This window comes from Anolis carolinensis, chromosome 4, assembly GCF_035594765.1.
Source record: "Anolis carolinensis isolate JA03-04 chromosome 4, rAnoCar3.1.pri, whole genome shotgun sequence".
Classification (NCBI taxonomy): Eukaryota; Metazoa; Chordata; class Lepidosauria; order Squamata; family Dactyloidae; genus Anolis; species Anolis carolinensis.
This window is the reverse complement of record NC_085844.1, coordinates 42,801,779-42,824,133: the sequence shown is the minus strand read 5'-3', so window position 1 is coordinate 42,824,133 and position 22,355 is coordinate 42,801,779. Positions and strand designations below refer to the sequence as shown.

Sequence of the window (22,355 nt, the reverse complement as noted above, 5' to 3'; positions counted from 1 at the left end):
GCTACTTCCATATTGCTACTTACTGTTATGCCATTGCCACTATCCTTTCAACCTCCCAACCTACTTTACCATGAACTGCTTGGAGACAAGGAGGTCCACTCTGCCAATTGTCAAAACACAGATGAATAACATTTTTTCATGTTTCAAGTGGTCAGAGCAGGCCAGAATACTTAGATTATTTAAGTAGTTGATACAGAATGCTGGCTAATATTTTTTTAAAATGTACAAGAAATGTACGCACAATTCTGCATCTTCTCCTGTCATTCTCAGTTTAGGAAAGCAACTGCAAACCCAATGATTTTTGAATGAATTCTGCTAAAACATTACCTCTAAGTAAGTATTCATAGAATTACAGTGTTGTTAAATTGTAGATTCTTGAGGTAAACCTTGATTACGCTTTGAAGCTACAAGGCTATTCAATGCTAATCAAGCTGGCGAATTGCAACATTCACACTTGCCTCCAACAGACAAGAGTTCTTTCTCCCACTCTGGACATTCCACAGATACAGTAGAGTCTCACTTATCCAACACTCGCTTATCCAACGTTCTGGATTATCCAACACATTTTTGTAGTCAATGTTTTCAATATATCGTGATATTTTGGTGCTAAATTCATAAATACAGTAATTACTACATAGCATTACGGCGTATTGAACTACTTTTTCTGCCAAATTCGTTGTCTAACATGATGTTTTGGTGCTTCATTTGTAAAATCATAACCTAATTTGATGTTTAATAGGCTTTTCCTTAATGCCTCCTTATTATCCAACATATTTGCTTATCCAACATGCTGCCGGTCCGTTTATGTTGGATAAGTGAGACTCTACTGTATATAAACCCCACTTGCCTTGTTTCCAACACACCTCACAACCTGCCTGCCATAGATGTGGGTTAAACATCAAGAGAGAATACTTCTGGAACATGGCCATACAGCCCAGAAAACTCACACCAACCCATTTTAGTGAATATTTTATAATCTTGGCTTATTAAACTAATTGGTCTATATGAATTTATTTCTTTAGGGTTTTTTATGTCATTGTTACTATCAATAGCTGTCCAAAGTTCATTTCTGCAGAAATCAAATAACACTCTACCCCTTATATCAGGTAGCCTGCAAATTCCAGCTTCATATTAAGACTGAATTCTATGTGAAGTATCAATTATTGAAGTTCAAATAATCCATGTTCAATTCCACATTTCCTCAGTTTTCCCATAAATTATTGCCTGAAAATCCTGCAAGTGGGTGGCCGTTCATCTACTACATTTCAGCCGTCTCTTGTCATAGACATATTTCCTTATATCAGATTACAAAGAAATGGCCATGTTTGTCTCTTGCAGAATAAAAAACAGGAAAGGGAAAGGACAAAAATGGAATGGGACAGCATCTTTAAGACTTTTTTTTATTTTAGCAGGGGTCTTAATACCACAAAGTATTGCATCCAAGGAAATATGTTTATATTCATGAAAACCCATGCCAAAATAAAGCATATAAATATGTTTTATATCTGATGCCTAAAAACTGCTTAGCAATGCATACAAAGAAGTGAGTTTATATCCACTTATTAAAGGCTCTTTCTAAAATAAGAACCACTTATCTTAAATGCATTACCACGTATCTTTCTTTTTTCCCCCACTCCATCTCCCTTCCCCATGTTTGAATGGAAGACTTTGCTTGCCCTTGCTTTCTGCTTGTGCACCATGATACAGAATTGTGATAACTTCTTTTCTACTAGGAATATTGAATAGAAAACACCCTTTTAAGCTACCTACAACTCTGTTACTCTATAATTCTCCTGAAATTTCCCAATATGCTCTTCCAACAGCCAACCTTTGAGACAAAAGAAGGTGCTGATATCATGTCTCTTGACCTTCCTGCTCTCTGTTTTTCCATGGGTCACTGGGGAACGGAGAGAGAAAAATCAAGGAGACCAAGGAGAAAGTGTAAACATTGGCACACAAGGCAAGGCAGAATTACATACTGGTCGACCAAAACACAAATCAACTCAAAACTACAGGAGTCCACCAACATGCACATAAATCATTTATAATGATAATCCAAGACTAGGTCCAAATCTCATTAAAGTATATGAATCCTTAATCTATTTTGGCAAAAGAGAGCCAATACACATTTTTTCTTTTTATCATAAATTACAGTTCTGTGGCACTGTGCAAATATTACCAAGCTGTAAGACAGCTGTGCTCCATTAAAATGTGTAATGGTCGCTGATTTCTTACAGCACATGGTCATCAGGCTGAATCTACAGCCAGTAATTAGGAAGATGAAATGTTTAATTGTGCCTTAATTTTGATAAAATTTATCTGTCACACATCCCGTAGTCGAGCATTATGCTCACAAATCAATGTCATCAGGCCTGAGCACCAGACTCTTGTTCCTGACAGATTCATTTGAATATCAAACCACACACAACCAGTAACCAGGAGAAAGAAACACTAAAGGAGACAAAAAAGGAGAGAGATAACTTTCCCTTGACACAGCATGGCTCTGGTGACATATGCCTTGCCACCTCTCTTAAAAGCTAGAGAGGTCAAAAGCAAAAGGCTGCTAACGCTCCTGTCATGTCTGGCAGGGTGTGTTTTCTTTGAGCCACACACCCAGTGCATATTGCGTGCTCCCTCCCACCCCTTTCCTTCTTGGAAACTTCACACTATTTGTTGAACCTCCGGGGCGATTTCGCTCGCCCACCCCACCTCACCCCCTCTTTTTGCTGCTGCGTTTGTTGTTCTGCCACAAACGCCACCCAGGCAAAGCTGGAGTCCATTGTGTGTGCCAGAAGTGATCATTTACTTCCCTGCTGGCAACTGCAACTGCAAGCATTACTGCAGTCACTCATGTGCAGATTATTACCACACATACAGAGCTGGAGTCGTTTCATTTAAGATGGGGAGGGGGCAGTTGCATGAAACCTCCGTTCAATATGGCAGAGGGCAGTTTCAAGCCTGCCTGCTGCTCTTGCAGCGTGAGCGGTTTTATTCATGTCGTTTTTAAAAAACAAAAAGCAGTGCAGCCCCAGCTACTTAGATTTACAAGACACAGAGGGTACATTTGACCAGATGATATACAGAGGGTCCATCTCCAACGCAGATCCTGCACTCATTTGGCAGCAGGAACTAAGACCCTGATCACTCTCTTCTTGTTATCTACAAACAACATATCTACATTTCCTCCCCACAATGCACGGCAAGCTGCAGCTGCACTTTTTTCTGTCGTGTCAGATGTTGGACATTTATCTTTCATAGCATGCTCTTGAAGAGCCCCTGGTGGTGCAACAGACTTGTGTCAAAAGACTGCTGACTTGAAGGTTGTGTGGTTGACCTGAAGGTTGCCAGTTCAAATCCAACCCTGGGAGAGCGCGGATGAGCTCCCCCAATCAGCTTCAGCTCCATGCAGGCCATCAGAGAAGCCTCCCACAAGGATGGTAAAACATCAAACATCTGGCGTCCCCTGGGCAACATCCTTGCAGACGGCCAATTCTCTCACACCAGAAGCGACTTGCAGTTTCTCAAGTCGCTCTTGATATGAAAAAAAGCTTGCTCTTGATAAAAAAGACACACCCAAGAGTATTAGAACATACACTTTGCTTCTTTCCTGGGTCTTCCTCCCACCTCCCCATAGCTCAAAGTCTTTCTCCACCTTCATTCTCCTTGTTTCTTACTCCCTTTCAAGCCTCTGAGATACATTGGCAGCAGCAACATAAATACATGTGGGATTTTTTTTTCTATATTAGAAATTGTCAGGTAGTTTTAGCACTTTTTTCTGCTATCTTAAGGGTGGGGTCTGCATAACCAAAGTCCTTCTGAATTAAGTTTTCTTGGGAAAGATCATCCAGATTTTAATTAGAAGTTTCCATTTAGCATTGTCTGCTTCTAATTTATTTCCCCTTAACATAGGAGTAGGATGATTTATATATTTTATCATAATACAGCCCTTATTACTTCCTCATATCCTCTTACATTCCTTTATTGCAAAATAGTACTACAGTAGAGTCTCATTTATCCAACATAAACGGGCTGGCAGAACGTTGGATAAGCGAATATGTTGGATAATAAGGAGGGATTAAGGAAAAGCCTACTACACATCAAATTAGGTTATGATTTTACAAATTAAGCACCAAAACATCATGTTATAAAACAAATTTGGCAGAAAAAGTAGTTCAATACGCAGTAATGATATGTAGTAATTACTATATTTACGAATTTAGCACCAAAATGTCACGATGTATTGAAAACATTGACTACAAAAATGCGTTGGATAATCCAGAATGTTGGATAAGTGAGACTCTACTGTATTTCATGATTTTTTTTAAAAAAAATGCAGTTGAGTCTCTGTTAACTGGCACACATGGGGATTGGTAGATGCTGGACACATTTAATTTCTGGTTGCTTGAGAGTTACTATTAAAACTAGGCCCAACTATTACTTTACCCAGTACTATACTATACCATTCCATAAAATCTGTATTGACTTGATATTAATATGGAAATACAGTACTTCAAAAAATACAAAATTAATGTTACACAATTAGACTGTTTTACTATATTATAAAAGTTTTCTTTTTATTTAAAGTATTATATCTTTGATTTTTTTTCCTTGAGAATTCTGATTACTTGAGTTCTGGTTAACTGAGAGTCTACTGCAAAAGATAGAAATAAGGAAATCAGTAGTAACCAATCAGTAGACACAGAAATTAGTGTTTAGCAAATTAATTTTTTTAAGTTGGTACAATATATAAATTTGTGCAAAAGTCCCAAAATAAACCTGTCAGGATTTGTGCTCAAACACTATTCTCATTGCTAATTACATATTACATTGCTCATTGCTTTTAGGATGGATTTGAAAAATCCTTATACAAAGGAAGATAATGGCTTAACGTCTTCCCTTCACATAATGAAAAGGTTCACAAATAGACATTATCCATTACATGAAAAAGTGGTAATATTACCAAAATTACTATTTTTCCAGAGGAACATTGCAGTTATTATCTCCAAAAAGATAGGATGTTACAGGTAACAAGATAATTTGCTAGGTCTTAGTTTCAAGCTCTGCGGCCATTAATCCATTAACAGAAGGAATTCATCAGAAAAGTTGCACTTAACATGAAACACAAATTCATGCAGGAATTAAATAAAACTTCATGAATGCCTTGCCATTTCGCACCGAGTATGCTGGCACTGCATTTTGAATATTGAAGAATCACTACAAATCAGTTCTGATGAAAAGGTAACACAAAAGACAGCAGCTTTGTTCAGATTTTACTCCCCATACCTGAATAATAGCCCCTGCCATCATTGTATTTCTGATCTGGAAAGTGTTTTAGAGGAGAAGAGGTTCCTGTTGTTTTACTGATTTTTAACCACACAGGTATATTGGATGGAAACACAGGGACGGGCCTTTGAGCTGCTTCTTCCAGGCTCTGGGACTTCTTTCCCAGAAAGGCTGGATTAGTACCTTCCTTGTATTCTGCTGCAAGCAGACAAATAACTTTATTTCAACAGACATTTGTGGATTTATTGCTTAGGGAGGAGAAGCCTCATGTAATGTGCTAGTTTTTCCACCTGCTCCTTATCTGCTTAATAGCTGAGTTTTAAACAGGTTATAATTCTAAGTAGTCCAGTATAACTCTAACTCTATTGAGGCATTATACCATAGGGTAGAAGCAAACAGATATGGATACAACCCACAATAGATGGGAAGGAGGTACACAAATATTGACATTCCAAGATGGGTGAGATGTTTTTGGTGATTATTTCTTTCAGTATGATTAAAAAAAAACATTTAAAGTGAATGTTTATTTCTTTCCAAAGAGTAATCCCTCAACCGTGCACTGTGGGTTTTTTTCATGAAGGGTTATTGTGGGGTGTTGATTTCTAGGTCAGACATATTTATTCAACCTTGAAACCATTGACATCTGTCATTCCTATCACAATATGTCACTAGATGCAAAGTTATGTTACCTACCACTAGTCCCAGGCTATAGCTAGAACAGAGGCAAAACCTCAAAGTTATGACAGGAAAAAGAAATTTGTCAGGGTGCCTCCAATTTCTTCCAGCGGTTCTTCCATCTCCATACCACATAATGTTGATGCTATCCGGTGTAATAAAAATCAATAGGGGACCCTACAATGGAAAAGGAAATGTTTATGAACACAGCAATATACAAACACATTCTTTAAAAAAAATACAAAGAAACAGACATTTGCACAGTCACAGGAGTCTCTTTATACAGTAGAGTCTCGCTTATCCAACCTTCACTTATCCAACATTCTGTATTATCCAAAGCAGTCTGCTTCCCGCCCGGATCCACAGCTGTTTCTCTAGGCAGCAACATGCAGTGAGCCAACACACCCAACAACAACACAAGTGCAACCACGCTCCCAATCAGGTGGCAAATTTATTGTAAAACATGATGTTTTGGTGCTTAATTTGTAAAATCATAACATAATTTGATGTTTAATAGGCTTTTTCTTAATCCCTCCTTATTATCCAACATTTTTTCTTATCCAACGTTCTGCCGGCCCTTTTATGTTGGATAAGTGAGACTTTACTGTAGTTATCTCCATTACCTACGGTCTCAAAATGGCATGGCTCGGGTACAGGCCAGTATGTACAGAAACTGTTTGTGGAAAGAAATTTCCACCAGTTTGATATTGAGCCTTGCTTTTAAGCCTTCTTTCTACTTTATATAACTTGGTAAACATTATTCTATATCTTAATCCAGCCTTCCATGTCAATATAATTCCACATGGGACTTTCCTGTGTGTAAAGTAGCATGACTTAGCACAGGGCAAGGCAGCTTCTTGGGAACTAGGGGCCATTTTTGGTCTCTCCCAGAAACTGGTGGAATGCATCTCCCCCAATGCTTTTCCAAATGGCAAGAATACATTCCCAGAACCCTATGCTGCTGCTCAGTCGCATAGTCGTTTCCGACTCTTTGTGACCTCATGGACCAGTCCATGCCAGAACTCCCTATCGGCTGTCACTGCCCCCAGTTCCTTCAAGGTCAAGCCAGTCACTTCAATGATACCGTCCATCCATCTCGCCCTTGGTCAGTCTCTCTTCCTTTTTCCTTGCATTTTCCACAGCATCGTGATCTTTTCCAAGCTTTCCTGTTTTCTCATGATGTGGCCAAAATACTTCAACTTTGCCTCTAATATCCTTCCCTCCAGTGAGCAGCCGGGCATTATTTCCTGGAGGATGGTCTGGTTAGATCTTCTTGCAGTCCAAGGCACTCTCAGGATTTTCCTCCAGCACCAGAGTTCAAAAGCGTCTTTCTTCCTTCGCTCAGCCTTCCTTATGGTCCAGCTCTCGCATCCATAGGTTACTACAGGGAATACCATTGCTTTAACTATGCGGACTTTCATTGCCAGTGTGATGTCTCTGCTCTTCACAATTTTATCAAGACTGGCCATTGCTCTCCTCCCAAGAAGTAAACGTCTTCTGATTTCCTGGCTGCAGTCTGCATCTGCAGTGAACCCTATGAGGGGTGCAATTTCCCATTTGAACATACTCCCCCTTCATTTGCCTGCTTTAGTTTACCCCCACCCCATGCCAAATGCCTAGGCCAAGTAGAATTATATTTAAATGGCAAACCACTCCCTGGTGGTTCTAGACTTCAGTGCATCCAATTCACCATTTTGATGCAAGAATAAATTAGGAAAGAAACATTAATATATAGGCGGTCCAAGAAATCTGATTTCTGTGCAACTTGCAAGGTTTACCTAGCTCACTCCTGACTCCATAGAGTGTGGTATTGAGATTTTGCTGCTGTTGTTGCAAAGCTTCAAGACATTTTTGACCGATGGCAACCTTAAGATTTACTTTGCAAGATTTATTCAGAGGCTAAGAAGGTTGGAGCCTCCGATGGCTCAGTGTGTTAAAGCGCTAAGCTGCTGAACTTGCAGACCGAAAGGTCCAAGGTTAAAATCCGGGGAGCGGAGTGAGTGCTCACTGTAAGCTCCAGCTTCTGCTAACCTAGCAGTTCGAAAACATGCAAATGTGAGTAGATTAATAGGTACTGCTCTGGCGGGAAGGTAACAGCGTTCCATGCAGTCATGCTGGCCACATGACCTTGGAGGTGTCTACGGACAACGTCGGCTCTTCGGCTTAGAAATGGAGATGAGCACCAAACCCCAGAGTTGGACATGACTGGACTTAACGTCAGGAGAAACCTTTACCTTTACCCTAAGAGGGTTAGACTTGTGCAAGGTTACCCAGCAGGTTTGCATGGCCAACAGAAGCTCAAAGCCTGGTTTTCTGGTATCCCAACCCAATGCTCATCACACCCACGCTCAAAGTTAGGTTAACATCCTGGTTTTCTTCATCTTCTGCTTTAGTTTCAGCAATATTCTGGGAAATAAGATTCACAACAGATGTTTTCTCTCAGAAGCAGCACTCAGCTACTCACACAATCACCCAGGTTCATGCAAATATAACTGCGATCATCAGGTACTTCAGGTGATGAAGGCTCCTTATGACAATATGCTCATACATAAATCTTGTACATCTCATCAAGTTTTCTTTCTACGGGCATGTTCCTGACATCAGCAATGCTATATGAGAGGCTATATAAAACTATGAAGTTCTTGTTGAATATAAATATACCCTCTGAACAAACAGACAGAAATATGCATATTATGTTAGACAGTTGAGTAGAATCTACTAACAATTAGCCATTTCTGAGGAAAGAATCATATTTCCAGAAACTAAATACTGTGGTTCAATGATAGAGAAATGTGGTTTAATGAGCAACCTTGAAGGAAGATGCCGGGTTCTTGGTAAGCCGATGAGAGTCAGCTGTGTTTTGACTTAACATATATTGTCTCAGGTGTTGCTTTTCACCTTTAAAGTCCTTCATGCCATGGACTCTACTGAACTAAACCACTTTCTACCTGACATATGGCTATTTTTTAAAACTCCAGAAGGCATTCAAGGTGTTGCCAAGACAATCTTTGAGGCAGAGTGATTTCTTTCAGCTTCACCCCCCTTCCCCAAGTATGACATAAATTTGCAATATGGATTTCTTACTGTTACAGTCCACTTGTCCTCCAAAATACCCAGAGCAGCCTTTAACCTCACAACAACTCCATGAGGTAAGGGACTCTGCAAGACAGTAACTTGCAACCGTGGCATAAGAATCTCAGTGAAATACATATTTAAACATGAGATTTGCACATTCCTGAAAAGCACTCTTAATATGATTTTCTCCTGCATTTATCACCAGATTGAACTTACAGATTTATAAACTAGAGTTATACACCCCTCCATATTAACACAGCTTTGTATTCACAATTGTGTTATTGCAACAATAGTATCTATTTTATAATAATACTAAATAGAAAACTTTATTTGTATCCTGTCCTATCACTCCATGAGGACTCAGGCAGCTTACAACACAGTAACAGGCAAATATTCAATGCCTATGTAAACAAAAAACTATAAAAAATTTAAACAAAAGCCAGTACTAAACATCATACAGTAAGTTAAAATAAACAGTTGCATTAAATAATTATCATTAAAAGCAATTAAAAAATAAATTCAAGAATCCACTTAAAATTCAAGGTAGGGGACCTGTAAAGATTATCTGTTCCAGAAGGCTTATGGATATGGATGAATTTGTGATGGCGCTTGGGAAGCCTTGTGCTGCCTAGATGGGTTTTGTGTGTGTGTGTGTGTGTGTGTGTATGTGTCAGGAGCAACTTGAGAAAATGCAAGTCGCTTCTGGTGTGAGAGAATTGACCGTGTGCAAGGACGTTGCCCAGGGGACGCCCAGATGTTTAATGTTTTGCCATCCCTGTGGGAGGCTTCTCTTATGGCCCTGCATGGGAAGCTGGAGCTAACATAGGGAGCTCCCCTGCTCTCCCTGGATTCGAACCAGCAATCTGTCAGTCAACAGTCCTGCCAGCACAAGGATTTAACCCATTGCACCACTGAGGGCCTAGACAGGTGATTATATCAAAGTCCAGACAACAAATCTGAGCAGTGCAATAAGGGATATGAATTAATATGATTGACAAATGGATTATGATTCAGATCATGTGATTTTAATTGATATTTTAATAACTGATATTTTTAACTGCTTAAATTTGAATGTATTTATTTATTTTATAATAGATAAATGAATGGCATCGAAATGTTGCCTGTTGTAAGGCCACTCCAAGTCCCCTTTGGGGTGAGAAGGGTGGGGTACAAATGCAGAAAATAAATAAATAAACCTCTAGAATAAAGAAATGGACAGGTCCATGGAATAGTCACCCCTGACTGCTCCCTTTAATGAAGTTGAGCCATACTGGCTTCTTCCTTTCCACCAGAAGCTGAGGATGCTTTTTGGGCCTAAACCAGTGCCTGCCATCAATAATGGACTGGAATGAGGGGAAACGTCACTGCCAAATGGGCATGGTTGGTGAGACACCCCAAACTCTCTTCTCCAATGGAAAGCCATAGCTGTTATTGCTTGTCCCCTAGCATGTACTACTGAGCAATCACTTCACTCTGCCTAATAGTAGAAGCAAGCATAAAATGCCACGGCCTCTCAGCCCATTGCCTAGTAGGTTAGTATTGCTTAGTCCTTTTTTTCTTTAAAAGTGTTAGAATACAGTATAGTATGGCCAGACTTCTATTTCTAAGGAGATTTGTGAAAAAAATTATCTTAAACAGTTAGAGTTAGGCTATAATTTTCGTTAGTTATATTGAGGACCCTGGAGCATATGGGCAGCTGTCTTGTTTTATCGGTCTAAATAAGCAGGGTGTCTTCAGAGTCTCTGTCAAAGTATTGCTGATTATATGAGTGATTAGAAAACTGGTTGAAAGCTGCTCACCATTAATATAAGCTCAAGAAAAAAATACCAACTTCACAGATGTCTCGCCATGTATTCCTGCATCTTCTGATGGACATATTTTTGGAGCTCTCTAGTTTCATGTTCAGAGGTAACCTAAAGAAAACAGTTGGAAATTATTAATTCATGAACAGTGTAATCCCATGTCTATAAAGAGTCAAAGAAGACTCCCCACAATACCAACTCCCCACAAATTCTACTGAATTCAATGGGGTTAATATAAATAAATTACACCACACAGTTCTGAAGAAAAAAAAAAAGATAATCCAGCACGGCGATTCTAACTAAGGAATTCTGAGGATTGTGATATAAAAAGTAAAAAGGCTAATATTTGGTTCTGCCTCCCCCCGCTTCTCTGTACCACTATTATTTCAGCATCGTGGCATCCTTAAGTTATTGCAACCCAAGGATCTCCAACAGAAAAGCAAGAAACAATGCTAGTCGAACAAGCCCCTGTAGTAATGCCAAAAGCCACTCCCATATTGCATCTTGAAGCCCCCGATGGTGCAGTGTATTGAACCCTTGTGACAGCAGGACTGCTGTCTTGAAGGTTGGGTTGCTGACATGAAGGTTTCTGGTTCAAATCCAATCCGGGGAAAGCGTGGATGAGCTCCCTCTATCAGCTCCAGCTCCATGCGGGGACATGAGAGAAGCCCCTCACAAGAATGGTAAAACATCAAAATATCCAGGTGTCCCCTGGGCAATATCTTTGCAGACAGCCAATTCTCTCACACCAGAAGTGACTTGCAGTTTCTCAAGTTGCTCCTGACACGGAAAAAAAATGCATCTTTGCATAGCCAGTGTTAGTAGTTGCCGTCCTTTGATAGCAGCCATGGCCCCAATGCTTTGACAGGTCAGACAACATTTATTATTGCCTTAAATACTCCTTTAAAATAAAAGGCCTGACCTGTGTCTCAAAGCTGCACCTGCCATCTGGACTTGAATTCCATTCAGAGTCCACAACACAGCATCGCTCTGGGGCATAGTGAGATATTAAAATAAAAACATACCACCACCAGGTCCCTTCTGGAGAATTGCAGCAAACTGACTGTTGTCTTCAATGGGAAGGAGGGACCTGCCAAAGAAGAGAGTGCCTGGCACCCCTCAAACCTGCTGTTGGTCTTGATCCTTGGAAGATATTGCCACTAACAACCTCCAACATTAAACAAGCATGAATACCACTGCTTTAATGCACAGAGACAGACTATCCCTTCCCATTTAATACCAACAGTATTCCTTTTTAGAAAAGGGCCAATGTGGTTATAGTGCAGTGGTTCTCAACCTGTGGATCTCCAGATGTTTTGGCCTTCAACTAGTTCTAGTTGAGACTAGCAGTAAGATTCAAGTTGCACATTATTGTGCTTGACAAATATGAGATTTAACTTCCTCTCACTATCAGCAGTTTTCCCTGCATGCCCTTGTCTTTAAATCAGTGGTTCTCAACCTGGGTTCCACAGATGTTTTTGGCCTTCAACTCCCAGAAATCCTAACAGCTGGTAAACTGGCTGGGATTTCTGGGACCTGTAGGCCAAAACACCTAGGAACCCACAGGTTGACAACCACTGGTATAGTGGGTTAAGTATTGGATAAGGATTTGCAGGACCAGGCTGCAAATCTCTGCTCAGCCATGAAAACTCACTGGGCGATATTGAACACGAAACACTCTTTCATCCAACAAGAAGGCAATAGCAAATGTTCTGAATAAGTGTCATTAAAAAGTCTTTGACAAGAGCTGCATCTATACCAATTCTGCACAACCTTTGCCTCTCCAGATGTTTGGGCCTCCAACTCCCAGAAGCTTTATCCAGATGTTCCAATGGCCAGGAATTCTGGCAGCTGAATTCCAAAACACTTGCAGGGCCGCAGTTTGTGTAAGCCTGATCTATACTATTGAATTAATGCACTTTTTCACTCTCACTCTCGGTGTTATCTTTATATTAATATGTTTACAAACATACAAACAGATCATCGTTAAGAACAGGGGTGAGACAACAAGAAGTGAGAGAAATCTACCCCTCAGAAGGGAAATTCACTCCTCCAAGAGTTAGCATGTGGAAAAGGTGTCTCCACTGAAGCTTTGTCACTAATCCTAGTTTCCACAACATGACAATTTTTTCAAAATCCAATTATCACAGGGACAGAAATTGAGGCAAAATCCTCTGAACGGGGCACAGACAGAGGAGAATGGGGCATAAACACCTACAGGGATATTTGATTTGTTATCCAAAACAAGTTACACTTTGATGTCAAATGCTTTCATGACAGGAATCACAGGGTTGTTGTGTGTTTTCTGGGTTGTATGGCCATATTACACAAACATTCTCTCCTGACGTTTCGCCCACATCTACGGCAGGCATTCTGAGAGGTTGTGAAGTATTCTGACTTACAAACAAATTGAACATAAGAACAAACCTAGAGAACCTATCTTGTTTGTAATTTGGGGATTGCCTGTACTCTAAGGCCCAATTCAATGAGTGGGGGAATTCAAACAACCAAAAAAAAAGCCAGTATCTAGCATGTGGCATACTATGCTCATGTGTTAATAGAGAGAGGAGACTTTCAGAAGGTATATCAAGTATACCAAGCTCATACACTGAATGTATAAAGGATTTCAAGTAGATTGCATGAGATATCCAGCTGATATTGGAATATTTCAATATTTCTTACATGTTTCCTGGATTCATTCCAACTTTTATTATTCTTCCAATGTATTTTTGTGCTATTGATGTATTTACAAAATATTTGTACTTTTAAAAATGTAACCCAAACAGTTAGGGCCTTTAGAGCAGTATCTTTTTATCAGTGATTTGGGAGAAGGAACAATTTTCATAAGTGTCACATTACCAGTAGCATATAAAACAATGTTGATAAAACCTAATTATGAGGTACAAAAGCTTGAATCTGCAATTTAAATCCATGCTATGTTAGATGAAGAAGTTAATTGTTCACTTTGCATCTCAAAGATGACTTCAGAACAGTTTATCTAAACTTGCATGAGAAATGTATTTATTATAGTTGGTCAAGCTTCAAAATTTTGAAGTCAGTTCTTACAACTCAGAAAATCATATTGTATCCATATATACATATAGCTTGGATGGCAAATGTATGCAGTAAATTCAATTTTCCTAAGACTATTTGTTGTTGTTTATTTATTCATTTGGGAGAGGACTTACTCTGATAATTCAAATGTTTCAATGATGCATTGTGTCAGTTTGTTTGACACGAGACTCAAGCAGATTTGTCAAAAAAATGCAGAATTTCAAAATGGCTGTCTGAATATATCCGAATCCCAACATAGAACTGCGGTGTTTGGCTGAATTACAGGCTTTGCTGATTTTGGCTCAAAACCTATCCTAAAATCACACCGTTAAAATGAACTGAAAATAAAAGACAGATTAAAACAGCATTGATCACTCATGGTACCAAGCCCACATTATTCCTTAATGTCATTGCTAAGAGTTTTAGCCTGAAAAGATTTCCTCTCTGCCGTACAAACAACCATGTAATCAAAATGAAGGAACAATAAGTTCCCAAAACTTGGCTTGGCTGAAACTCCTTGGCCTAAATGCCTCCTGCTTTGATTCTGGGTGCCAGCCACATTGGAGCAGGAGAGGATCTGTCGTCCTTTCATGCCAACACACCCCACCTTCACAGGGAGGAGCCGTGCCCCTCATGCTCCAGTTATGCCAGCCGGCATTTGGATAAGCAGGGCTCGTTCTGGCAGGTGGTCGCACAGGAGGCAGTAAGTGAAAGCAACACAGCCGACCTCACCCCAGTACATGAACAGAGTATCGCCTGGCATGCACAAAATCAAGGAGATGGGCTGACTTTCAGTCATTTCAGTATCAGGAATACAGGCAGGCCTGGCTTTAGGTATAAAGGAAACAAGATGATTATGGCTGCTTCTACGAGAGTGTTACAGAAAGAGAAGTGTTGCAAACCACATCCTTAATTCTCAAGATTCACACAAATATCAATTTCAATACAATTTCAGATGCTTTAACTAAAGACAGAAATAAACACTCATCATTTTTAATGCATTCAGCTCAAAGGTGTGGTTATGGAGAGGACAAAATGCCCCTTCAAAAATAAAAAGTGTGCTTCCCTAATGAAACTTTCCTCCCATTCCCAAATTTCTAGCATAGCAGAGAGTGAAAAGCCTCTAAATTACACAGATATCTCTAGTGCAAAGCCGCTTGTAGGCTTTTGCTCTGTTTTGTCAACAGCCCAAAAAAAATTCTGTCTTCCCAGGGCTTCCTCTTCATACCAGGTTTCTCACAGGAATGACCTTAGCACTTCACTGCTCACTTTCCTCCCCACACATCTGCTCAGTATCCCAAGCCATGAATGATAAGCAATCCCTTTCCCCAGCATCACCAGCTGTATAGTAAATTCCATTATCCAGTATAACAAAGCATACACAGAAGCATGGCAAGTAAGTATGGCAGGACCTATGACCCTGACACTAGCTCTTCTATTAACACCAATGGGATTTAGTCATGACTAATTTGGGCTTGATCAAAGGCCATTGATTAGTTTGATCAAGACCCATTGTCTCTGTCCATGAATATAGCATACACTTTGGCTCTTCAGATTTTGTAATACTCCAGCTCTCATCAACTCATATCAACATGGCCAACGGCCAGAGATGACAGAAGTTGTGGTGAAACAACATCTGGATGCAAGTTTCCCACTTGCATAAATTGAAGAGTTTCTAAGGAGGATCCAATACTATTTGCAATGAGGCTCCCAGGGCACTAATAGTTTTATAAGGTACCTATTAGAATAGTAGGAGTGGGTAAAGATTTATATGGCTTATAGATGTCCCCTATCTGTTTATGTCTCTTCCTTTTAAGAAAGGTGGTTCTTCTCTTCACTGGAATGAAACTTTATCCATTCTGCACATTCACACAATGTCAATTCCTGGGGGTTTTGTTTCATGCATCTCCCTCTATTGTGTACCAATACATTTTTCAGACTGAAATATTGCTTTGTATAAAAATGCATCTTTTGTTGTGCAGTAAGTGCTATGCATTTGACTTGGGGATTTTACTAGGGAGGTGCTTGACGAGAGAACGCTGATTACTATGCCACATACTGTAGCTGATAGATCTAGTTTGGTATTTGTTGAAGCACTACATTCATCGGCTGATGAAGCCTTGCAATAAAGAGGAACTAATGGAAGCAATTAGCAAAGAACACCTGTCGGTGGAAGAATGCAACCTCTATATTGACCATAGCCAGAAATTGTTCCCAGTTGTTATTCACAACAATGGAAGGCCTCTGGACTGTGAATGGAGGCAATGATGGACGGCAATAAAATGTGCAAATGAGTTTTCACATTGTCCAATAAAATTCTATGACTTTGACAATCTGTGTTGACATAGACCAGCACATGGCTAAACAATAAAATAATGTAACTGCAAGACTACTCGTCACAAGGGTTGCCAACTGACCAGACAGGGAAAAAGGGCTCCAGTCAGGGTTTTTCTTTCATGAAGACACAAGCACACAACTACCCATCAAAAGATGGGATGCAAAAAGCTACTGTTTCCCCACCTCTTTGCCCACTTCCAAATAGTAGATGGTTTAGTATTAATCAAATAAAATATTTGTTTTATCATTTCCTTCACATTTTTCTCTGTATGGGCAATATAGAATTTTCCATATTCATCTTGCTCCATTAAATTTTGTTTTGCCCTTCTCTCAGAGCTTGGAAATGTTGTTTGTTTGGACTACAATGCCCAATATTTTCTAGTCAGAACAACCATTGGTCTTGCAGCTCCCACCCCCCAAAAAATCTTTTCCTAGTTCTGGTCACTCTACTGAACATTTCATCATCATAGAATCATAGAATCATAGAGTTGGAAGAGACCTCACGGGCCATCCAGTTCAACCCCCTGCCAAGAAGCAGGAAAATCACATTCAAAGCACTCCCGACAGATGGCCATCCAGCCTCTGTTTAAAAGCCTCCAAAGAAGGAGCCTCCACCACAGTCCTGGTCAGAGAGTTCCACTGTCAAACTGCTCTCACAGTAAGGAAGTTCTTCCTAATGTTCAGGTGGAATCTCCTTTCCTGTAGTTTGAAGCCATTGTTCCGCATCCTAGTCTCCAGGGCAGCAGAAAACAAGCTTACTCTCTCAAAGGCAAAGGAAATCCCCTTCTGAAAAAAAAATCTTGCCAAGAAAACCCATGATAGAGTTTCCCTAAGGGTTGCCTTAAGTAAGAAACAGCTTGAAGACACACAACAACAACAACAACAACAACAACAACAACAACAACAACAACAACTGAGTCAGAGAGAACAGGGATGTTTGAAGGGGAGCATCATCCCTGCTAATAAAAATGTCACCAAAGCATTGTCCCCAAAAGCACTGACTCTACCGTCAAGCCAGGAGCATATATAAGCAAAAAAAGGAAGCAGCACCCAGGAAGCTTCCTTCTCACACTTAAAAGCACACAGTGGAGGCCAGAGGACATGCCACAAGTCCTTTTATTCATCATTAACATGACTGGAGTCAAAAGTAAGAAGCAATGTTAAAATATTTGTCTTCGCATGCTTCTGCTGGTATCCAGTTTCAAGGTAGTATTCTGGTTTTCTTTTGAGGATTCTGATGCTAAAAGCTGCATGCAATAAATTATATGGAACAAATGAGTTATGATGGTTCTAACATATTCCATCCTCCATGTTACAAATAGGAACATCCAATTCTCTAAAACCATGGTAGATATTCACAAATCTTCCTAATAAATTAAAAATTTGCCAGGTTCTTCCCAGTTTGAAGGATTCCTGGCCAGTGCATATCACCTGGGGCCAGAACCTCACTAAGGACACAATGACAAAGCACTCTGCCTGGAAAGCAGATGTTCAAGGACATTGTGATGCCAGCTCATAAGCTTCTCTCATCTGTTTTTGTTCATCTGTCTACATTGCCTCTGTGGCTACTTGATGAAACTGCTGTGGCTAGATTGTTCAGATGTAATGTGCATTGGCAATTGTGGCAATCTCACAAAATACAAGTTTCAGAGCATATGCGTTGCGGCAGCATAGACAAACTTGATAAGGGAATCTTTCCAGTTGGCCTTTTGTTCCTCTGGCAAAGATCTGCATAGTGTATCAGTCACTACTTCCACTGCAGAGCTTGAGAAAATTTTGTTTTTTGGGTGACATTTGCCAAAATCCTCCATACTGTTTAAGGAATTATGGGAGGTGGAGTGCAAAAACATAATTTTTCCAAGTTCTGGATGAGTACTTCAGGGAAAGCCACAACTTCTGTAGAAATGTCATGTTGTTGTTAGTGTTGTGTACCTTCAAATTATTTTCAACTTATAATGACCCTGAGATGAACCTTATTTTTGTTCGGGGGAGGGGGGGGGCTTTTGCTTTTTCTATGGCTGGGAGAGTGTGATTTACCCAAGGTGTGTTTCTATGGATGAGCAGGAATTTGAATCCTGGTCGCTGGAATCATAGTCAAATGCTCAAACCACACCACACTGGCTCTCTGGAAAATTTCATAACAATGCTATAAATTGTGTGGGGAGATCAGATGGAGAACATTCAAATTTCCCTTGAATTTTTTTAATCCATTTGTGGAAACCAGATCTCAAAATTGAATTAATTCAACATACAATGGAAATAGGATAATCTAATAAAACAGGCTTGCAGTGTTTGGGGGCTTGTTCAGAGCTCAAACTGATAGCAATTTCAGAATTCCCCAAGACCTGATTTTCAATGGGATAATCCGATATTGGAATGGGGTAACTAGGATGCAATCTAGTTCACAATTAACAGAAAATGTGGTACCAGAGGCAGGAAAAACATGAAAAGAATATCACAAAGAAGAGCAGTTTAGCAAACTTTTTATTCAAAACTAACAATATGAACATATGAAATGAATGACCTAGGTAACATAAGCCTTCCACAAAAGGTTCAGGTCCAACTCACTTACCATATATACTCAAATATAAGCCGAGCTTTTCAGCCCTTTTTATGAGCTGAAAAAGCCTCCCTCGGCTTATAATGGGATCAAGGTCAAGCCGGGAGTGGAGCCTGGAGGCCATTGCTTGCAATATGTGATATATTTATCTCTCCCCCCCCCCCCTTATCAGTGTGTTTTATTATCCATAGCCTCCCTCACTCTAAACCAAGAGAATGTTTTGAAAATGGAAAGAAGCCCTTGCAAGTCAGGAGAATATATATATATACCCATTAATATTTGTTAATCTTTACTACAATTATATATGCATTTCCCCCTGCAAGCCTTTGTAATCCCTATGTACCTAAATATTTGTATCTATCTATATACATTAATTTTATATATAAATTTCCCCTCATATGTTTGCAAATCTATATCCATAATAAAAGCGAAAACCCGTATATGTGTATGTGACACAGGTGTCCACTCACACAGACAGCCTCCGGCCTCCACAAACAGGCTATACTTCACAGGGTTAAGAATCTAGCAAGTCACTCTTTTCCACTGACATTTCGGTTACAGCGAGCGCCATGAACATGCAGCCCAGCCCCTGCCAATGTCCTTCCCAAACACTACAGCCCACCACCCAAGGAATGCTTTCCTTTGGGGACTATTTCATCCTAGTTTTTGCTTTTTCTTCCACCACAGGCAGGCATCCCAGGGTTTTCCATTGCTGTGGAATTTGCATGGCCCCACCTACTGCCCTTTCCTTTCCAATCTCTGCACAACAAACAGACCAAATCTGGAAGTTGCAGTAGTTCACCCCATCCAGACAGGACTGCACCACACCTGGTACACACGCCCAAAATGGACAACTTATAATACTGGCAGGGTTTGGGTAGGATTCAGTCACCATTCTGGGAATTGTAGTTCACCCACTCCAAACAGAATACATAACATTAAAAGACAAATAATACCATTCTCAAGTGACCCGGGCATCGCCGGGTCCCCAAGCTAGTACTTAATAAATATTAAAATAAATATAGCATCCCTACTTCGCAGATTTTCCCTTTTCATGGGTGGTCTTGCAATGTAAAACCCATGATAAGTGTGGGAACACTGTACATTATTTTTATATATGAATTTTCACCTCACATGTTTGCAAGTCTTTGCAAATCCTGTACAGATATAATTATCTATATAGAGAGAGATGTCGAGATAGGTAGATATATGAATATAGATAGGGCTTGCAAATATTGCAGGGGGGGATGCACATATATAGAGAGAGAATTTGCAAATGTTTCAGGGGCAAATGCATATGGGAAATTAGTATATATAATCATAGATCTATACCTAGCTCTGCATTGTTTATATAGGCATTGAATGTTTGCCTGTTACTATGTTGGAAGCCGGCCTGAGTCCCCATGGAGAGATAGGGCAGGATACAAATGAAGTTTTGTTGTTGTTGTTGTTGTTGTTGTTGTTAATACCATATTGTTTTTGTTGACCCTACTTTTCTACTTACAGGTCTAGTTTACTGTTTTTCTTTGAAATATGGTAAATATTCAAAAACATTTAACCTATTAATGCCTCAATTAATGTAATGTTATTGGTATCTATTTTTATTTTGAAATTTACCAGTAGCTGCTGCATTTCCCACCCTCAAGCTTATACTTGAGTCAATAAGTTTTCCCAGTTTTTTAAGGTAAAATTAGGTGCCTCAGCTTATATTCGGGTCGGCTTATACTCAAGTATATATGGTACTTGCCCACTCTCTAAGATCTTCTGATGAGGCCCTACTCTCACTTCCACCATCATCGCAAATGCGACTGACATCGATGAGGGAGAGGCCAGTTTCAGTGGCTGCCCTGACCCTGTAGAACACCCTCCCAATAGAAATCAAAACAGCTCCTTCCCTTCCTTCAAGAACCAATTAAAAACCTTCCTGTTCAGACAGGCCTTTAGTGAAGGAAACTAAATTGGACTGATAAGAAACACCATAATGCTTGTGGACTGGATCAAAGTGTAATATAATATGACACGATGCCACAAGACTGTGAATGTATACAATTGTTCTTTTCAACTGTTTATTTTATAATGTTTCATACTTTTTATCGATGTATTTGGATTGTCGTTTATATGATTTTAATATGTTGTGGGCCACTTTGGGTCCCGTGAAGGAGAAAAGCAGGATATAAATAAAGATTTTTTAAAATTATTTATTATTTTATGATACAGCAAACAAGACAGATATGCTGGATTTCGTATCACAAAATCACAAGTCAAACACTTCCCAAGTGTCTAGGACTGTTTGGTGTATTTTCGGATGATGCAGCAGATCCCAGTAGGGTGGCCTTTTCCAGTTAGCAGATTGTAATTTTGTCAATGTCTATTGTTTCCAAATGCTGGTTGAGATCTTTTGGCACTGCACCCAGTGTGCCCATCACCACTGGGACCACCTACACTGGTTTCTGCCAGAGTCTTTGAAGTTCAATCTTGAGGTCCTGATAGCGGCTGAGTTTTTCCTGTTGTTTTTCGTCAATGCGACTTTCCATGCAATGTTTTGTTGTGTCAGCTGTCAGCTCTAGTCTGTAGTGCGGTTTTCTTGTACTGATTCTTTGTCTGCTGTGCTTTGAGGAGTTTCTGATTTTTGATTTCAATCTAAGCAGGTTCTTCACTTTGCTTTACATATTCTGCAAGGGCATGTTCTTCTTCTTTGACTGCTTGTTTTACTTGTAAGAGTCCTCTGCCACCTGATCTTCTAGGCAGATATAGCCGGTCAACATCACTTATTTATTATTATTATTATTATTATTATTATTATTATTATTATTATTATTATTATTTCATGGTCAGAAACACTGGGGAGTTGTATGGTTTCTGGGCTGTATGGCCGTGTTCTAGCAGCATTTTCTTCTGACATTTCGCCTGCATCTGTGGCTGGCATATTCAGGATCTGATGGTGGTAAAGCAAGTGGAGTATATAAATATATCTGTGGGATACCCTTTCCAGTTAGAGAAGAATGACAAAGAAAAGGTATGGCTGAGGACATAAAATGTTTTTAAAAAGGAGCTTCACTGTCAGAGGCTTTGTTGATTGTACGTACATTTTGGATTCTTCCCTCTCTCTCTCTCAAAATACCCCATTTTTCTTTTCAGTGCTCATAAAATTAGGGACAGAACCCACGCCTGTGACTTGTATAAGTGGCTTTCTACATATGTCTGCACATCATTCTTGGGAAGCTTTTTCACACTACCTCAGGTTGAAGAGTTGCTGTTTTTCACACTCTGCAAGAAATAAGTGCATGTGAGAATAATACCTTTACAATTTTGAAATGACCTCAGACTTTTAGTCTCCAGGTCCCCCACATCTGTGAACTCACCTCCTGTCTTTTTACATTTACAAACAAGAATCATGTAATAAAAACATGAAAGTATAAAAAGGGAGGGAGAGAGGTGAAATCCTGGCATGCCATGCGCTGATAAAATTGTAGAGAAAGTGTCAGTCAGTTTATAGAAATCTTGCTAAACACGCGTTCGTAGAGACATTTTAAGCAATTAATTGTATACGTACTTGGAAGTCTCACTAA

General features: G+C 39.7%; 1 long non-coding RNA gene across 2 annotated transcripts in view; it reads right to left on the bottom strand.

The window, feature by feature from the left end:
• The window catches only part of LOC103278513 (uncharacterized), a 133,444-nt gene that overhangs the window by 59,872 nt on the left and 51,217 nt on the right, over window positions 1-22,355 (bottom strand). For both annotated transcript variants that reach the window (XR_010005974.1, XR_506105.3), the window contains exons 2-3: window positions 10,833-10,946; window positions 5,977-6,135 (exon numbers count right to left, since the gene is read on the bottom strand). This is a non-coding gene — a long non-coding RNA (uncharacterized LOC103278513). The remainder of the gene's footprint in view (window positions 1-5,976; window positions 6,136-10,832; window positions 10,947-22,355) is intronic.